The following is a 20,533-nucleotide window of genomic DNA, read 5'->3' as shown; positions in this document are numbered from 1 at the left end:
TTGCAACACCAGGCATCAATTCCTGCCTGTGGATCACACTTCTAATCCAATTAGATTGTTATTACCATAATTTCTGTGCCTCTCTCTATATATATCATCAGCATGAAACCAGAAGAATAGAGAAAATTTAGTATAGAAAGAGTGGAGAGAAGAAAAAGATACAGAAAACTCCTAGGGTGTTCACATGAACATTGTGTAATGAAAACATCCTTATAGTTGCTTGAAATCAACCGTTCAGTGTGTTGGTTAATTTATGTAAACTTGGGACAAGTTTGAGTCATCTGGGAAGAGGGAAACTCAACTGAAAATAGTTCCTCCATCAGATTCTCGATAGGCAATTGTGTGGGACCAGTTTCTTAATTCATGATTGTTGTGGAAGGGCCCCGGGTGCTGTGGGCAGTGCCAACCTTGGACAGGTGATCATGAGCTGTATAAACAGGCAATCCCCACAATCAATGTTGAAATCTCAGCTGGCGTTTGTTGTTCTACTGATGAACAGATAAGGAAAGTTTGGCTGCACACACACAAGGGAGTTCTTTTCAGCTGTGAAGAAACAGGAAGTTGGGAAATTGGCAGGGAAATAGATGGAAGTGGAAAACATTACACTAGTGACTTACCTCGACCTAGAAAAACAACACTGATGTTTTCTTTTAATTTTCCGTCCTAGTTGTGAATCTTTAGACTTGAGTATATAATTGAAGTAACCACAGGATCCAGGAAAGGAAAAAAGGACCAGGTTGGGGGTTGTGGGGAGAGAAGCTCACTTTTAAGTTTGATATCACTGATGCTCCCAATATTTCTTACAATAAATTTTTGCTTTAGTGTGTATGCGTATTAGTGTATATCATGTGCAAACATGTTCATTTGGTTATTAATTTGCCCACAGTGTATAGTTTTCTGATGTTTCCCTCTATTGTTCTTTTTCTCCCTGCACAATGGTCACCCCTCTCATCCTCAGTTATCTGTCCTTTTATTCTTCTCCCTTAAATGTTTTTTTATCACAAAGGAGAGAAATGGCGTATGTGTTTTGCTTATCTTGACATCAAGTTCCATTCATTTTCCTATGTGTTATGATTCCATGGTGGTGGAATAAAACTCAAAGTAACATTTAATGTCCAACAAATGTTAACGGGCATCTATGAACGAGGCTCTTCAAGTCCATGGTGAAATGGAGCTTTTAGAACCACTAGTGGATACAGATAGTTTGAAATTCTTAAATGTTAATATTATATTGCTTCAGAATTGTTTACAGTTTGCTGTAAGGTTCCTCAAGGGCTCTGTGCAATTTAGTTATATTTCAAAGCCATACATCATGCTTGTCATGCCTAGCATATCTGGGCAAACATTCTATTATGGTGAGATTAAATTTTAATTTTTTGGAAATAAATAATATCTAACAAAAATAATACACTCATTAGATGAAAAGACCTTTGGAATTAATTTGTGTCAAAAATTACATCAAGGGCATGATCAATACTCTAATAAGTCAACTCTACTCACCAAGGGAGTTATTAGAAGCAAATTATCATATTGAAAACTCTGTGATCAGTTCTAAAATGTTTAAGAAGTAGCCTCTTTAATTTTTTTTATAAAACAGCTCCTTTGCTATTGTCCAGTATTAATTAATGTAAATCTTCGTTATGTTTAAGTTAATTGCTAAATATATTCATAAAATCATCACTTGGTTATGTGTCTGTTTGTTGAGTTTCGCGGTATTATTATTAACAATGGTAACTATGTTATATGACTAGATGCTTAAGTCTAGCAGTAACACATATTTATTTAATTAAAAAACTTACTCATTTTTATTTTACAATATATTTTAGTTCATTAACTGAAATGACAGTATTGTCTGCTGCACAGCTAGAAGATCATTAACACACTACTCACGACATCCTAGATAGGAAAGCTTCGATGATTTTAGAACCTTTTACCAAAATTTGAAATGTCCACCAGATGGCGATACATGACTTAAAATACCAGAACTACCTCAACTAGGTTTCAAATATGAATAGGAAATGTTTGCAAAATGTGTCTTAAAAAGTAAAAAAAAAATCAGATGTAACCTGATTTTTTTATAAATAAAATTATTTCCAGTGTATTGTATTGTATCTGTCATGAAATAAGGAGTTAGTTACATTAATAACTATACCACACTGTCATATTTCATGCTTAGAGATAAATATTTTTAAAATATTTTTTAAATACTATCATCTTGAAAAAATAAGATATAATATTATGTTTTATAAAATTTATATTTGGATTTCAAATTTTGTCATGGATATAACATACAGTGGAAAAAGCTTGTATCATATGAATATATAGATGCTTTTTAATTATGCCTTGATATCAAGAACTTATAATTCAATGTAAAAATGAAAAAAGACATACTTATAAGCTTTAGAAAAATCAATTTTACTGCAAATAATCATTGAAATCAGAATTTTGTCACAACCTCAATGTTGGTTTAGTTAGATCATCAAGAAACAAAATCACTAACTTTTATTCAAAATTGGAGAAAGCTATTTGAGGAAGAAACAAGCAATGTGACCAGGTAAAAATGAAGTCCCATCTTCACCTTTTGGAAAGCATCAGTTCATTCATCAGCAGAGAGGAAGAGATCACGAGAGAGTAAAAGTTGGAAGAACAAAGAAGGTAGAAGTTAATGGTATTAGAAGCCTGGGAAACCACCTGACATTTCTGAGCTATGACTTTTAGTAAATGAGCCCTATTGTATGTGGGCTAAGCAATAGGAGATTAATTAGGGAGCTTCAACTATCAATCCAGGTTTTGATACTGGGCAGGAAATAATAGCCTGAATCACATCATAGGTTGGATAATGAAGAAAGAAGAGAGAGACAGAGATTGCTGCCTAGTGAGTACATGTCTCACTGAGACAAGCTATCTTCCTCAGTGATTCACAGGAGCTACTCTCACCCAGATAATTGTTTTTTAATTTTATTCACTTCATGTTAAGATAGCCATGTGGTTTGTGTAAATGACAGAAAATGAGTGTTTATGAGATTTTTGGAGAGATACGTTAAAATTTGTGGTTGGCAATAAAGAAAATCCATAAGCAAAGGATAGGATTGGTTTTGATGTATAGGAATGAAGGCCAACTTCTGTGGATTTTTTTTTTTATATTTAATACACTGATCATTCAAATGACAACTACTGTGTCATGTTAAAAGGTGGTAGGATCTGGTGATGGGATGGCCAAACACCCTAATTTTCGTGCTAGAAACCTCATCCAACTACTGAGGGATTTGGATGCAGAGATCCATGACTAGGCCCTGGGTGGATCTCTGGGAGTCCAATTAGCGAGAATGAGGAGGGTTTATATGAGTGAGAATTGTTGAGACCAAGGTTGGATAAAGCACAGGGACAAATAGCCAAATGAATGGAAACACATGAACTATGAACCAATGGCTGAGGGGTCCCCACTGGATCAGGCCCTCTGAATGGGTGAGACAGTTGATTGGCTTGATCTGTTTGGGAGGCATCCAGGCAGTGGGACCGGGTCCTGTGCTCATTGCATGAGTTGGCTGTTGGAAACCTGGGGCCTATGCAGGATTGCTTGGCTCCGCCTGGGAGGAGGGGACTGGACCTACCTGGACTGAGTCTACCAGGTTGATTTCAGTCTGTGGGGAAGGCTTTGCCCTGGAGGAGATGGGAATGGGGGGTGACTGGGGGAAGGTGAGGGGGACGGGAGAGGGGAGAACAAGGGAATCCGTGGCTGATATGTAGAACTGAATTGTATTGCAAAATAAAAAAAAAAAAAAAAACATGAAAAAAAAAGGTGGTAGGAATGTAAGTGAGACTGAAATTTCATAGATTTATGAGAGACAACAAAGATTCGGCAGCTAGATTGGAAAAGCGACTGAAAATAACTATAGTAAGAATTATCTTCAAAAGACTAGAGTGGAAAGCCAGTACACATTGTACACAAACACACAAAATGTTCAGTCCATTAATATTATTTAATAATATTGAGCATGTATCTTGCACCACACACTTAAGAACATAACCTGCATTTTAGTCACTCTTTATTCCTGGAACACACTAGTGCAATTACAATGTATAAGTGAAAAAAGAACATAGAAACTACAAACTCCTTCAAATTGACACAGTAAGGTGGGTACCATTCCGAGGCCTAGGATCCATCATTAACTGTACATGGTGCTTTTCTTCTATGGCTGCTCTGTCTGTGAAGAAGAATTTTTGCCTAAGTTCTTGCTTATTTCACCCCTTTAACTTAGTAAACTGATCAATATTCTTAACAAATGACCAAAGTATACATTTGTTATGAGTTAATCATAAAGAAAGGGCTGGAGACATGTCTTGGGGCACCTGCTTCGTGAGTATGAGGAAGTAGGTTTATTTCCAAATTCCATAGAGGAAAAATAAATAGAGCCTGTGATTAAAGCATCCATGGGAGGGAGTGTTTCTTTTGTTTCTGTGATTGCATTTGTTACTTCTTCTGTCTTTGCTTGTTGTATAGGATAATTTATTTGGACATTAGACTATGCAAGGGAGGGTAGATATAAAGAAGATTTGATATTTAAAATTGAATAGGACAAGATGACTAAACTGTGTACTGGAACAATGGCTTTGGGAATTGTAACAGGTAACAGGATAAATTCTGGAATTACGTGTGTACAACTGCCAAAAACTAAATACAAGATTTATTTAAAAAGTAATACATATGTGATGAAGATAATTTTACAATAAACATTTCTACACTTGGCTAAAAAGAAGTTAGGCCTGAGAAATATATGTATAGATGTGAGCATATGTCCATAACATTCACTGAGGAAAAATAGTAAGATAAGTAACAGAGACCTAGATATTTTAGGGTAATAGGAAGGTAGCCTGGCCCAGAAATGTTATTCTACACAATATGCAATGTGCTAATCATAATCAAAATGTAAAATGCGGAAGCTTAGTTTTCTCTCTCACAGAATTCCATGATGCCTTTGAGCGTTGTATCATATTTCTCTGAATGAGTCTAGGTGTGTGCTTGCCTCAGAGTGGCCGTGGAAGTCAGAAGACAACCTTGGGGTCTGTGTTTTGAGCATGCTTTGTTTTTTTGACAGTGAATATGCCAAGCTGTTGGCCAGCTAGCTTTCTGTAATTCTCCACTCTCTGCAATCCTTTATGCTGTGGAGGAGCTTAGATTACAGATGTGTGCAATTATGTCTGGCCTGTGTGGCTTCTGAGGATCATAATTCAGGTGCTCAAGCTTTTGAAGAAAGCACTTGACCCCCAGAGCCACCACCCCCACCTGTACTGATCTTCTTATACTTAAAAAATGGGCAATTAAACACATAAGTGTGCAGTTGGCATCTAGAGTACAACAAAACAAATTGGCAAAAGCAATATCTTAGAAAAAATTCAAATGTTTCTATACCACGTCTTTGTATTTTAAACTAAATTTTTACCTTTGTTTAAGAAAATAACCATTGATTATGGATCAGTGTTTTCTAAGTTCTTCAGTATTCTAGCCACTAGCTGCATATAGCTGATTACCCTTTAATTTACCTTAATTAATTTAATTAAAGTGAGTTAAATATTCAATAATTCAGTCACAACAGCACATTTCATGATCTCCGTGGCCCTTGTGGCTGGTGCTTAACACCTTGCTCCGTGCAGCAGGCTCAGCTTGAAATGGGTTCTTCCTTACCTGCTGGCCTTCATTTGCCTCTATTAAACATCTTTAGAAAACTTCTCATTGTGACTTCTCCTTCTGCCCTTTGAGATATACGTAACTCTATTCAAATGTCTCCCATTTGTTTCACAACTCTGAAACATCTTTCTCAAGAACCTCGGAGTCAAGTTTTTGAAATGTAAGTACTGAGAAAGTTGTTCTACATCCCAGTTTCAATGGAAAAGTTGGAGTCTAATTTCAGTAGGCACACTACTGATGAAAATATGAGAAAGTTAATTTTTCTGTACAGAAGGCCATTAGCATACACAGTCTGTGTTGCCCTACCATTCCAGTTCTGTGAACGCCATGTGCTTTATGTAGCATATTCAAATTCAGACAGATCTCCTGTATCTTGAAGACGATCTCCCTCACCAGTTGAAAATATATGTAAAAGTTTTGCTTTGAAATCACCTAGTTAGGTAACCATATTGTACTGTATTTATTTAGATTAAAGGTGACTTAAAATGATTTATTCTGTTCAAATTGGAGTTAAGGGTTGGAGATATGACACAATGGTCAAGAACATTTACTCCTCTTCTACAGGACAAAAATGTCGTTCTGAATTACCCAATTCCAGTGGTTCACATCCACTTGTAACTACACTTCAAGAGGATCCTATGCCATTTTTTGACCTTGTTGGCCAGGCACACATGTGGCATGCAGCTACACAGACACACATCCATGCACATGGATAAAAATAAGTGTTTCTTTTAATGGAGTATTATTAGAGTCACTGCCTTTCCTAAAATCTGAAGGAAACGATCACATCCCCTGTCGCTATATACTTCATGTTCTTGGTAATTACGCTCCTATGTCTGGGGAAAGAAAAACAACAGTTTACTTTGAACTGTACAAGGTTTCATAGCAAAATGATTCATGAACAACAGGAGCTATTGTTCATCAAGTTTCAAATTTACACCTCATTTTTCAATATAATACTAGTGAGGACAGATAACCTAGCTATAATGGGGGTCCTCTTTCCTTCTCGGCCTGTAGGCCATCAGTCTGAGAGGGGAAAGAGGCAAAGGGGGCAACAGAAAGCTTTGCATGCAGCCATGCAGCCCATGAGCACAAACAGAGGGAGGCCTTTGGGATACAGACTTTGACAAATCCAGAGTAGAAAGAACATATAGGATTGGAAAGTCTGAGGATGAATTCTGATTTGCATTAATGGCATGCTCCTATCACAACAAGGCTTTGTATATGGCAGTAGGTTCCTATAGCAGAGCTCCTAGCACAAGTCTTCCTAGAAGGGATTTGTGCCAAGGGTCAAGCTAAAGATGAAGCAGGCATCTAGTTTAGAGACAGGCTTTAGATAATGTCAGTCCTCCAGGCCCAGGGACATTCTCCTGCTGTGGGATGTCTTTCTATATGCTGTGAATATGTGTTGCTACCATTGGCTAATAAAGAAGCTGCTATGGGCTGTGACAAGGCAGAATATAGTCAGGTGCAGAATCCAAGTAGAGAGACAACAAGAAGAACCAGAGTCAGGGGAGACAATGAGTACTGCTGAAGGAGCAAGATATAATTTAACACAGGTAATGCCATGAAGGCACATGGCAAAACACAGATTAATAGGAATGAGCTGAATTAAATTATAAGAGCTAGCTAGCAAGAAGCTTGAGTCATAGACCAAAAAGTTTGTAATTAATATGTCTCTGAATGATTATTTTATAAGCAGCTCTGAGAACTCAGGTGGGAGACATTCATCTGAAACATGGAACTAGGCAGGACAGAGAAACTTCTGTCTACCTTTGGTGACCAATGTGAGCCAAGTGTTTGTATCTAAAACCTGAGAGAACCTGAAAAGAGATTCTAGAATGGAACTAAAAACACCTTCCTAGTCCTGTGTCACACAAGCCGTGATACAGAAACACCCCTGGTGCGGGCTTGAGCTATAGCATGGCGGGTTCGCTCCATGGTACACAGAGGCATCTCCAAGCCATGCAGCATGCTGTGTGGTGGATTTAAAAGAAAGGTTTCCGGCTACATGCTGCTTGATGGAGGCATAGACCCACTGCTTCCCAGAGTTGGCAGTGAGCATGGCTCCCAGAGCTGGCAGTAAATGTACCTCTACCATGTTGAGAAGCTGAATGGGGCGGAGTCAACAGCCAAAGCTGCCATACAGTTTAGCAGTTTAAAATCTTTCCTGGTCAGAAAAGGATTATAGATACACAATAAGACAGATTCAGATGGAGAAAAAACTCTAAATGGTTGACATTGTGTGTAAAAATGTATTTAGGATTGGAAGAGAGGAAAATCAGTATAGGCAGTTAAATAAAGAAATAGTTTTAAAAAGTAAAGTCATTAAAGGGACAGTAAAAACAATATAAAAGAAATAAGTCATGTAAAGATGGAAAATACAGTCTGGATTATATATATATATATATTGTGTTTTCCTTAATTTTTTGACTGTTAGTGAGCTAATTACAGAAAGATATTTGATTGCAAAGTCTGATAAGTTAAATTAATATATATTATATATAAAATATAACTAATATAATATATACGTATATTTTAAACTTATCTTGAGTTCAAAATTTGGATTTAGGAATACGTTGCTTTGGAAAGGAGGCTCTGCTTTTGTTTCCACAGGAAACAAGAGGCTGTGGATTTGTTCCAGGTTAAAATGAATCAGATTTGATCAAGTGAGACCTCCTGAACCTAGAAGATGGTATCTATCAACAAAGGTTATAGCTGGTCCTCCCAGGACTTGACCGTTATCTCAAGATCCCCATAAGATTGCTAGCACCCACAATCATCAGGAAGTAATTTGAAAAGCTGCATCTAAATTCCTAAAATATTGTTTATAAGTGTTTATTTTTATTTAAATGGGGTTGATTATAAATGCAATTTCTTTCTAAAGAAGAAAAAGGGATATAGATGTGATAAGATAAAAGGATTGTTTACTGAATCTACTTTTAAAGAACAACAACTTGTTTGAAATATTTTACATTACTATGGATTTTAGTTTATTGATACAAATTTGAAGTTAATTTGTTATATTTTATGTATATTTCTACTCTTGTTTAAGGTATTAAGTTTATACAACTCATTTAAAATTGTAATATATAATTAAGAAATGCAGATTAAGCCGGGTGGTGGTGGCGCACGCCTTTAATCCCAGCATTTAAGAGGCAGAGGCAGGCGGATCTTTGTGAGTTCAAGGCCAGCCTGGTCTACAGAGCGAGATCCAGGAAAGGCGCAAAGCTACACAGAGAAACCCTGTCTCAAAAAACCAAAAAAAAAAAAAAAAGAAAAAAAAAAGAAATACAGATTAATACTCATCTATGATAATCATACTAATAGTCATCTTGGTTAAGTTTTTTAGGTATATAAAGATATATTTCAATTAGGTAGGTAATCTTCAAACAATTCAAATACCTACAAGATATGGCATTTAAAATGTTTTAAGAACTTAGACTTTTCTACACAGTGAGACATGTCTGCTCCTGGCAGCACCAATTTCTTCAAAGAGGATATGGGCATCAAAGAAACTCATCATTGAGTTTATCTTTTTCTTTGCAAAACTAGCCATTTTGGCAAGAAACTACTCTTGTCTGGACTGCTTGACAGAATGTTGTAAAACCTGGACATGCAAGACCCATGGGAAAATGACCACTAAACTTTGCCAAAACAGGGTGAGATGATCGTTCAGGTTCCTGCTTCACAGAAGAAACTACCAGACATTCTGCAGGACACAGTGAAAAGTGACTGATGAACTTTGCCATTAGGCAGAACAGTCCTCTAAATTTCCTGCTTCATCAAAAACTATGCCAGAGACTTTAGGCCTGTAGGCTAGATGGATGTCCCAACATTACAGAAGAACTTTTGGTGACTGTCCAGGCAGCCAGACGTCTCTGTCATTTCTATAATTTTGGAAGTTGCTTACAATGCACTTCCTGTTTACTAAGGTACTATTTATATCCTTCTGGGGTATTTAATAGAGTTGAAGACTAAATAGTTATAATTATGGTTTTTCTTAGTTTTAATAAAAGATAAATTAGGTGTAAAACTTTAGATTCACAAATATAGGAAAAATGGTAGAGATTTTTCTTTATTTTTTCCAACTACAAATAGACTAGATGTTATAACTGTAATTCTTTCTTGATAACTGTTTTGTTATATATAATTTTATAATGTTAAAGTTAAAACCTTCCTTTTTGATTTGACAGAAAAGTGGAAGTGGGATGTCTTTCTATATACTGTGAATATGTGTTGCTACCATTGGTTAATAAAGGAGCTGGTATGGCTTATGGCAAGGCAGAATAGAACCAGGTGAGGAATCCAAGCAGAGAGACAAGGAAAAGAACCAGAGTCATGGGAGAAGCTGAGCATTGCCAAGGGAGCAAGATATAAGGGAACACAAGTAATGCCACAAGCCACGTACCAAAACATAGCTTAATAGGAATGGGTTTAGTTAAGTTGTGTGAGTTAGCAAGAAGCTTGAGCCATAGACCAAATGATTTGTAATTAATGTAAGCCTCTGAATGATTATTTTATAAACAGCTGTGAGAGAAGAGGTGGGAGAGATTAATCTGGACCATGGGAGCTAGGCAGGACAGATCTGCATCCTCCAGATAAGGGCAGGTAGGGAGCAAGAAACCTTGCTGAGGAAGGAAGGAGTTTCCATATTGCCAAGCTTAGAGAAAGCTGCTAGGCTATGGCAGACTGAGATCTCTAACCAGCCAGTAATGTATTCCAGCAAGCTATAAACCAACTCACTTCTCTATAGTTCAAAATAACAGCAGATCTTTTACTTGGGGTAAGAGTTAGTAAATTCCATACCTCCATCCTAAAGAAATAGATGGTGATATAATCAGAGTGTATTGTTATGTTCATTTCTTCATTTTTACAAAGGCCTAGGCAAATACACACAAAAACGATATTCAGGTCAGAGTGAAATCTTTATTACCTCGATTTTCTGATGAAGTGAGATCTAAAATGAACAATAAAAATTATTTGTCTTCTGTTTGCATGTATTTACACTATGTGTGTATGTGTTTTACTTTGCATTTTAATACTGTGATAAAACCTCATGACGAAGCAGTTTGGGACAGAAAGGATTTATTTCATCTTGCATGACTCGGGTTATATTCTATCCCTAAGGAAAGTCAGGGCAGGAGCTCAAGGCAGGAATGTGGAGACAGGAAATAAAACAGAAGCCTTGGCTTACTTGCTCGCATGTCGTGCTCAGCTTCCTTTGTTATAAACTCATGAACATCTACCCAGGGTGACACTGACCCACAGTGTGCTAGGCCTCCAAATCAATAACTAATCAAGAAAATGTCTTGCAGACTTGCCTACAAAACAATATTGTGAAGGCATTTTCTCATTTTAAGCTCCTCTTTCTAGATGACACTAGTTTGAGTCAAGAAGAAAAAAGAAGAGGGTAGAAAAGAAAAGAAACTAACTAGTGCAGCATGTATTCATCTAGAGATGAGTATTCATGTAACTGACATGCAATAAAGGATATCCTCATTATAAGAAAAATACTACTTAACATATGTCATTTTACCAAATTAAACTTGATAGATTACATTGTATAAACCTCATTCAAGATGCTTCATTTATTACACCTTGGTATAAATCTTTCACATTGCAAACAGTATTGAACCCTGGCACTCTAAGTAAAAATAAATTTTATAGTTTTATATGCCCAATCCTTTGCAGATATCTTTCCCCATGGCTCCACTACACTTATTATACTAGAAACTAATAAAATACTTGACATCAAAATAATAATTTTACCAGGTCAAATGAGTTTGAACTTTTCCTTCATATTATTTAAATTTTATTCATATAATTTAGGGCTCAAATAACATAAGTAGTTTACAGGAAAAGACATTTCATTCTGTTTCCTAACTGTAGAACTCATATGGAGATGAGCTCAATGTTCACATGTAGAAAACACGACTTGATAAGCATATGATGTAGCTTAGACATCACTCAATGTCTGCTGTAGCAACATGTCTCACTAATTTGTCCAGCAACCAGAGGGGAAGAAGAGTTTGATGAGAAATAAAATCATTCCTACTTGAATTATCTAGATTGAATGAACATTTTAATTAAATATTCCGTTGGCTGATCATATTACAACTTACTTAGATAAACCCAGCATGATCTCATTATAAGAATATTCCTGTAAGAATAAGTCTATTAGGAGTAATAATTGATTTAATATTTAGCAATGCATCATGACATATATTTAAAGCCCAACCCTTATACTAAAATAGTTATGTGCTTTAGAAACTAAAGTTATCGGTGTATAAGTTATATTTTTAAGAAACCATATTAGTTATATTTTTAGAATATCTTCATATCATGCCATTTAAAGAACATTGTTTCAAAAGACAACAATATGTAATGTGAACTTCTATACATGAGTATGAAACAAAATATGTTAGACTAGCAAATAATTCAAGGCATGAGTGAGCCAGTAAAATAAATCACAAGTTTTTAAATGTGAACTAATCCTAAACCATTAAAAATTAACTTTCTCCAAGGTAGTATTCTATATTTCTTTTAGAATTAGTTTCCCATTAGAAGCCTGTGACAAACCATCTCTCCTGTGTGTGAACTCCGACTTCTTCAACCACATGAGGTCTATAACTAGGAAATAATATGAAATTTATTTTATTATTCTGCAAGCTACTGATGTCATCTAAACCTTACATTAGAGCAATGTAATTTAAACATTGTGAAGTAAATGTTCAAACACATTTGATACGGATATGTGTATCCTTATACAGAGCCACTGATGTCCAAGTCATAGGATCACAATCTTCCTTCACTCCGCATTTGCAATTTTCCCTGCTTTGGATAACTTACCTTAACGTTTAACTTTTAGATTCACATATGAATTCGGTTTACTCATTGTTGAAATTCTTAACCGCCTATTTCCAGTTATATTTGATACATTTCACGAACTAACTTCTGGCTAACCTAAAAATTCCGTTTGATTTTTCTCCCCATCTCTTTAGTTAACAGTTTTAACATTTGTATGTTATGGATGTTGTGCAAGTGTTTTGTTTGACTTTGAAAAAAGACCATGTTAAAAAAAATGGTTTGCAGAGATGAAAATAAATGTCCCAGTAAGTATATTAAATATATTTCTGATTCAGGAAATTGAGACTTTGTCTTGGAATTCTTGTCTAAGACAGATGGAAGCCCCAAGGCTAGGATAGCACAAACTCAATGAACCTTGGTTATAAAACATTGGAAAAGCAATGAATATTTGTTTTGAATATTTATATTTGAATATAGGATAAATAGATTGATAGATATGAACATATTTTATCATTGATTCATAAAAATGGCATAACATAATGACTTAAATAGTTTTTTTATACTGTATTAGACATGATAACATTCAAAAAATGTTTCAAGTTCTGTGACAGGAGTCTCGGAAGTTATACACAAGTACTATACTATCCTATTCAAGACACACTGATTTTGTCGCCACCAAACACCTGTGGTCAATCCCTCACATGTACAAAAGAACCACTGTGTTTTATGTTTTATGTTATTGTGAAGTAAGCATAGTAGAAAAAATGTTAAAAAAAACAGGTTTAAGGCAGCTTAGCAGAGGATTATAGAATATATTGGATACCTATATAGTAATGTTATAAGAGATGAGCAGATTACATTTTAGCAAAGCTCAATGACACTTTCTTTTTCTAGATGATAATGCAGGGACTGAATCAAGGGATTGCCCACAGATTGAGAGAGCCATAAGGAGTGCACTCAAATACTCATGCTGACCATCAGGATAAATGGTTACTACACATTAGATTGTCACCACTTTGCAATGTTGGAATGGAATTGTACGTCTAAAGAACTTGTAACCACAAACATACATACAAATGAGATGAGGAAACAGCCTCCCTCTTAGAATATTCTGGAGCACTTTAATATCAAAGAATAATGCTCTGCATCAAATTTTAATTAGGGTGTATTAACTGATGTGTGCCATGCTGTATGAATTCACTCTGTCATTGTTTACACCTGGAAGCATTTTATCTTTGTAAGAAAGAAAAAGATATATTTATTGTTAGAGACAAATGCATCCATATGTAACTGAATATAATGAAATTACAAGACATAATAAACCTCTGTAATCTTTTTAGTCATATACAATAATACATATTTACTCTAGCCTTATCCTTCATTGTGATGTGATTTCTTTTGACTTTCTACCTAATAGCATTACACATTTCATAGTGTTGGAGAAACACAACTACATTATCAATTCAGATAAGGATTTAAGGAAATCATAAACTAATGCAGAAATATTAGACAAAATGCACACCTTAATATAAGCTGGGCATGAATAAAATAATTCAGAGATGCATCAGAAAGAAATTCAAATCATTTTGAAGTATTGTATGTACCAAAATGAATGAAACAAGATTAACCTATGTGCTAAAGTTGACAGCACGTCTATGTAATAAGGCATAATTTCTGTGTGAATTTAAACTTATAGCAACCCACTAAATTTGAGAAAGCAATAAAGATAAATAAAATATGATCACTATTTTTCCTTCACGAGTGTATTTTCTCGAAAACAGTGTAGCACCAGCAGAAAACCTACTGAAACAGAGTTGATAGCCACAGTTTAGTGAAAGAAAGTTTCCAAGAAAGTATAGTTATAATTTGAATCAACATGTAATTAGTTCATTTAATTACTCTGCTCCAAGTCTAATTGATTTTTAGAACTAGAATATAAAGCAAGTCTACTATGAGGGGAAAGTAATTTTGGCCCTCTGAATTGGAAGCTGCACAGAAATCTCATCTAAAACTGTGTTATGTGTCAGATTTTATCTCCCATTTGACCTGTTATGTCAACATGTTTTCATAGCATCAAAGACTGGCAGGTTATAGTACTTAATTATTAAATGCTCATACTAGTGAATCAAAGTTTGTTGTTTTTTTTATCATGGACAAAAAAGAAAGATTTAAATAGTGACTTTGCAAAAAAATCACGGACTACCATTAATCAGTGTTATTCGTATGAAACACGAGGTACACTAAACTGAGTGCCTTTTCAGGACCTGTTTGGATCATCTGATGCCAGAATTATTTTCCACTTGCATTTGGTTTGTTCATTAGGTTGTTTTGCTCTGCTTTCTTTGCCACATTGCTGCTTCTTTAAATCAGCCAAGAGAACAAACCCCCCCTTTAGAATCATTGCTAGTTGTCAATGGACACCAATCCAATGTCGTTCAGATGAAAAGCAATCCTGTCCCTAATGCGGTTTACATTAGATACAGGCTATGGTTCATTGACTATGATTGAATTGTTTAAGACTATGCTCTTTGCTGGGTTTGAGAACAGGAGGAGTAACCTCATCTTTGAGTTTTCACAGGAAGACAGGATGCTCTCCTTAACAAGTGGAAACTTGAGGAAGGTATCTAACCTTTTGGAAAAAAATGATACACTTTTGTACTGAGAGTCAGGATTCGAGAATCAGGCTCTTTACATGTCACAGTAAAAATGCTGTTAATTTCTAAAGAACTATTGTTCACTTTGCTCCATTATATTAAATAAATAGAGAATAGTCTATTGTAGAGTATTTCGCTATTTTAAACATTGCATGATAATGAAGTCTGCATTTTACACTATGCTTCTTCAGTGGTTGCCAAATGTGAATAAAAAATCATACTATTTCCATGAAAGCTATGGTTGGTGAAGTAAGACTATGCTCACAGTCTCACTGGTTTCTCAACCACAAAATTAAAAAAAAATTGTGCTAAGAGTTACTATACACATTATTTCACAGAATCCTTTAGTTTTCCCTTCAAACTGCTTTATTGCTTTTGTTGGTTGTGTTGTATAATTATCAGTGTTACACTTAAAAAAAAAAAACCTCTTCTGTTCATTATCAAGCCATGCTGATTTCCCATAAAATATCAAAGTATTTAGAAAACCATCAGGAGAAAAGTCATCAATGCCTTACTCTACAAATAAGTAGTGGCCTACATAACATTAGTTTTTCTATTTGTGCCCATATTCTAGCACCTTACCTGTTTCCTGAAATTAACATTTCATATTTTCTAATACCTCAAAAATGGCTTCCTCTATCATACAATATTTTACCTGGTATATGCATACCCCTCTAGAGGCAGTTGAACCTGAGAGAATGGAGCCCATATACAAGGTAGAGTAAAATCTCATTCAATAGCCAACTTTATTCAGAACATCATACTATTTATACTCTGAGGGTTATGAGGAATCACATGACTAAAGTGTCCAATCACAAGGACAAGCTACAGGAGGTGGAGAAGCCAAAAGGTGTGTTCCTGTGGAGGCATATAAACAAATACCAATAGCTACTTATAATGAATAATCTGAAGTAAACTCATTCCTATTTGCTACACTATGGAGGAGCACGAAAACACATTTCAAGCATTTCTTATTTAGGGTTTCTATTGCTGTGAAGAGACGTCATGACCATGGCAACTCATAAATGGGGGTGGTGTGCTTACAGTTTAGAGCTTTAGTTCATTATTGTCATGAAAAAACAGCATTGAGGCAGACATGGTGCTGGAGAAGGAGCTGAGAGTTCTTACATCTTGGCCCAGAGGCAAGAAGTGGTCTGTCTCACTGAGCATAGCTTGAGCACATATAAGATCTCAAAGCCTGCTATGAAAGTGACACACTTCCTCCAAGAAGACCATGCTTATTCCAACAATGCAACACCTCCTAATAGTGTTACTCCCGATGAGCTTATGGGGGCCAATTATATTCAAATCACTACAAAGAACAATAACTTTTTTTGAAGAAACTGAGATCACAGGACTCTTGTGTTGTTTTCTTGGAGTTTTCTCACAAACCCTCAGAATTCTTCTCACAGGATTCCATCCTTGGACAGGGTTCCAACAGCTATATATTATTTTAGTATTTGCATTGTAACACCCATCTTATAACCAGTCCTATACTAGAAAATCAAAACATATTGTTTATTAATGTTGTTATACTTGTACACATTATATTCTATATATTCAGTGTTTTGCAATCCCATTGTGGAGGTTAAGCCAGGTATGTTGTTGTGACTACAGTATAGCAAGCAAAAGTAAGGTTCAAAGCTAATCAAAGTGTTTTTTAACCCTCCATCCACCCAAGTACTACTATGTAAATTTAAGATCTCACAAGATAACAAAATATTGTGCTAGGTATAGTTATATTGGCACTGAGGTATTCCATGTATGTGTTGTGTAGGTCTTGTTTTTAATCTCTTTAGACAATTTATCCCCTATCCCTTAGTATAGCCTTTGGAAGATTCTATAGTCCAGTCATTGGCCATTTCATTAAAGACATCATTTCTATCCATCAGCACACAGTTGCTCTGAAGCCATTCCACACAATTAAGAGAAGAGGAACAGTCATGCAGTATGCAGGCTCCCACATTTATTATCAATAATGAGTGCCTAGAATGACTTAGAAACTTTTAAACATGCTGGTCATGTTTCTTAGGAATCTTGCCTTTATGGCTTCTTCAGATTTCATTCACTCATCACTCTGAACAGGTCTTTTGTCACCCAGACATCTCCATGGAACATAACCACATATCTTGGTTATCAATACCATTAAATGTGAGTTTTCTAAGCTTTCCTTTGAAAAATCATTCTATTTCCACTCACAGTTTTGTCCTGGCTCTGGTTAATCTTTTTTTTAAAATTTTATCTTATAATTTAATTTAATTTTATATATCAGCCACAGATTCCCTTGTTCTCCCCCCTCCCGAGCCCTCCCCCTGCCTTCCCCCCAGCCCACCCTCCATTCCCATCTCCTCCATGGCAAAGACTCCCCTGAGGACTGAGTTCAACTTGGTAGATTCAGTCCAGGCAGGTCCATCTTCATGAGCATATGTCGTGAGAGTGAACCAGCTGTCTTATGATAGGCTGCTTACCAACTTATCCTTGATGTGTCCTGAGATGATTTTCCCTCATCTTTATGAATGATGCTCTCAGAAATCCATAGAGTCACAGAATTATGAAGAATTTGACTACACCATTTGAAGACTTGCATTGAAGATTTGCATTTACTGTGTATCCCAGCTAAAGGAATGTAGAAACACCTTATCAGGTATCTTCCTTGATATAAGTAAGCTACATTATCACCAAGAATTTGCTAACTCTTCTTGAAAATAAGGACATGGCCTTTTCTAAAAGTGTCATTCTGTGCATAGCACTCCCAGTATCATTAAAACCTTTGGAATCTCTTCCAGTCTCCTATGTCAAAGACTGCTGATCCTGGACCTTTGGTTATATTTGCTTTTCATGAACCAGAACCCATTTTCAGTGGATCTCTTTTCATTTCCTTGGGGAAGATGGAATGACTATTTCTCTGAATTTTTCATGAATATCCTATATAGTAATCATTATCATTATCATTTTTTTACACAAATATTATTTTTTTATTTAAATTTTATTTAAAAAAATCATTTCCTTTTACATACCAACCCCTGAAAAAAAATCATCCTGAAAGGTAACCCAGATCCAGAAAGACAAACATGGTACGTACTCACTAATAAGTGGATATTAGACACAAAGCAAAGGATAACCAGGCTACAATCCACAACCCCAGAGAAGCTAGGTAAAGACGAGGACACTAAGAGGGACACACATTCTTGAACTAGTCATTAGTATTTTAAATAAAACCTTGTATGTACTTACTTCTCTTAATTTTCTTGTTATTTAATGCTTCTTGCTAGTCTTCTCATATCTGATCACCTTCCTGATGCTCATTTTGAAATTCAATGCAATGTATGGAGTTACAACATTACTTCAATCCAGTCGTTTTTTATTATGTTATCTTCTAAAGTACCTTTAAATTATAATGTATTATAATAACTATTCATCCTTGAAACAACCAACCAAAGCCCATGCCTAAACAACCAATTTCAAATCTAATGTTGCATAGAATTGCATAGATCCCCTGTTTTACACAGTGAAATCTTTATCCTCAAGTGATGACATTGGGTAATTGTGCCTTTGGAACACTAATTACATCATGAAGACAGTTTCCAAGAGCAAGATTAATGTCTGACAAAACAGCTCTGAGAGACTCTTCACCCAGTTAGCCATGTCAGTTATAATGAGAATATGGTTGCCTACAAGAAAGTGGACTTTACCAGACATCAAATCTGTATCTTATCTTACTTTTCCTAATCATCAGAACTAAGCATAATTTATTCCATCACCTAAACTTTATGAATTTCAATATTGTGTCACAACATCAAATCATTGGACACACCTGAACAACTTTCTAAACTGCCATGAATTCCTGAATGATTGCAATAAAAATTTAAATGATTCTTTCATCTCTCTGATTATTCTTTATAGGGCATCTGGAACCTAGCTGATTATTCCATCAAACCCTCTGAATCTCAGTTTTAACTACTAACACCTTATCATAGCTTTCCATCTCTCCCTAAAATTTTCAGTACTAAAAGTCAACACACATTCACTTGTCTGGATGCTGCAAGGCTCAGTCAGGCAGCACATTCACACTTTCCCATCACCAGTAATATACCCTGTCTCCATGTTTTTGTACAAAGACTCTGGCACCTGAGGTCCTTCGTTTTCATTATTTCTTCTTTTTAGCAACTTCAGAATCTTATAGCTTTCTGTGACATCTCCTTTAGTTATGTACTCAGATGTAACCCTTACAGCCATGCTGCTTTTACCTTTTACACCATTTCATAATATAAATTACTCAATAGGTCTTCCTATTTATCTTAGCAAAAAATAACTGTATGTGGTACAGGTAACATAATAACTATGCTCTATGACATATATATATATATATATATATATATATATATATATATATATATATATAAAATTTTGTCATGGCAATTTATATTATAGCCCATGAAATTTGATATCTCTGTTTCAACAAATAATGAACATAATTTTTAATGTTCAATAAAGGAATTTACATTGATAGGTAATTTTAAAAAGGAGATTATTAATGAGAAAATTAAACTAAGTGTCATGTTTTAAAATGAACACTGCTTAAACCTTATTTTTTTATATGTTGCCTTTTATCATTCAATAAGAAACCTCAGTATATTGTAGATACATATATTAATTTTAATGTAGATTTTTTTGGTTGGTTCAGTTTTGGTTTTTATTTATTTATTTTTCTTTCATTTTTCTTTATTAAGAAATTTTCTACTCACTCCTCATACTATGCACAGATCCCCCTCCTCCCTCCTCCCACATCCCAGCCCTCTTTCCCAAGCTACCCCGCATCCCCACATCCCCCAAATTGAGTTCTCCCATGGGGAGTCAGCAGAGCCCAGCACACTGAGCCTAGGCAGGGCCAAGCCCCTACCCACTGCACCAAGGCTGTGGAAGGTGTCACACCACAGGCACCGGGTTCCAGAAGTCTGCCCATAGACCAGGGACACATAGATTTTACTATATTTTTCCCCACTGAATTCTTGCAAAGTATTTATCATTTATTATTTATATATATTGAACCATATTAAATTGTAAGTGTAATTATACATAAACTACATGTTTTATATGATAATTTTAAGATAATGTCTAAATTCTTTGAAAAATGTTAAGTATTTATAAATTATGTAACACATCTTGTCAAAATGCATGTTGATTTACATATTGCTTTAATTCTTCAGTTTCTTTATAGAGCAAAATATATGCAAGAAAAATATTACTGAAATATTTTTTCATAATGAAATCAAGAAAACTTCCAAACAACATTGCCAAAAACATACATGAACACAGTACATTCTTTATGTGGATCTAAGATATCAAAGACAAAATAAATAGCAAAAGGAAGTAAAAGCAAGAG

Source organism: Peromyscus californicus, unplaced genomic scaffold (assembly GCF_007827085.1).
Source record: "Peromyscus californicus insignis strain IS unplaced genomic scaffold, ASM782708v3 Scaffold_18__1_contigs__length_77618521, whole genome shotgun sequence".
In the NCBI taxonomy this organism is placed as follows: domain Eukaryota; kingdom Metazoa; phylum Chordata; class Mammalia; order Rodentia; family Cricetidae; genus Peromyscus; species Peromyscus californicus.
This window is presented reverse-complemented; position numbering follows the sequence as displayed.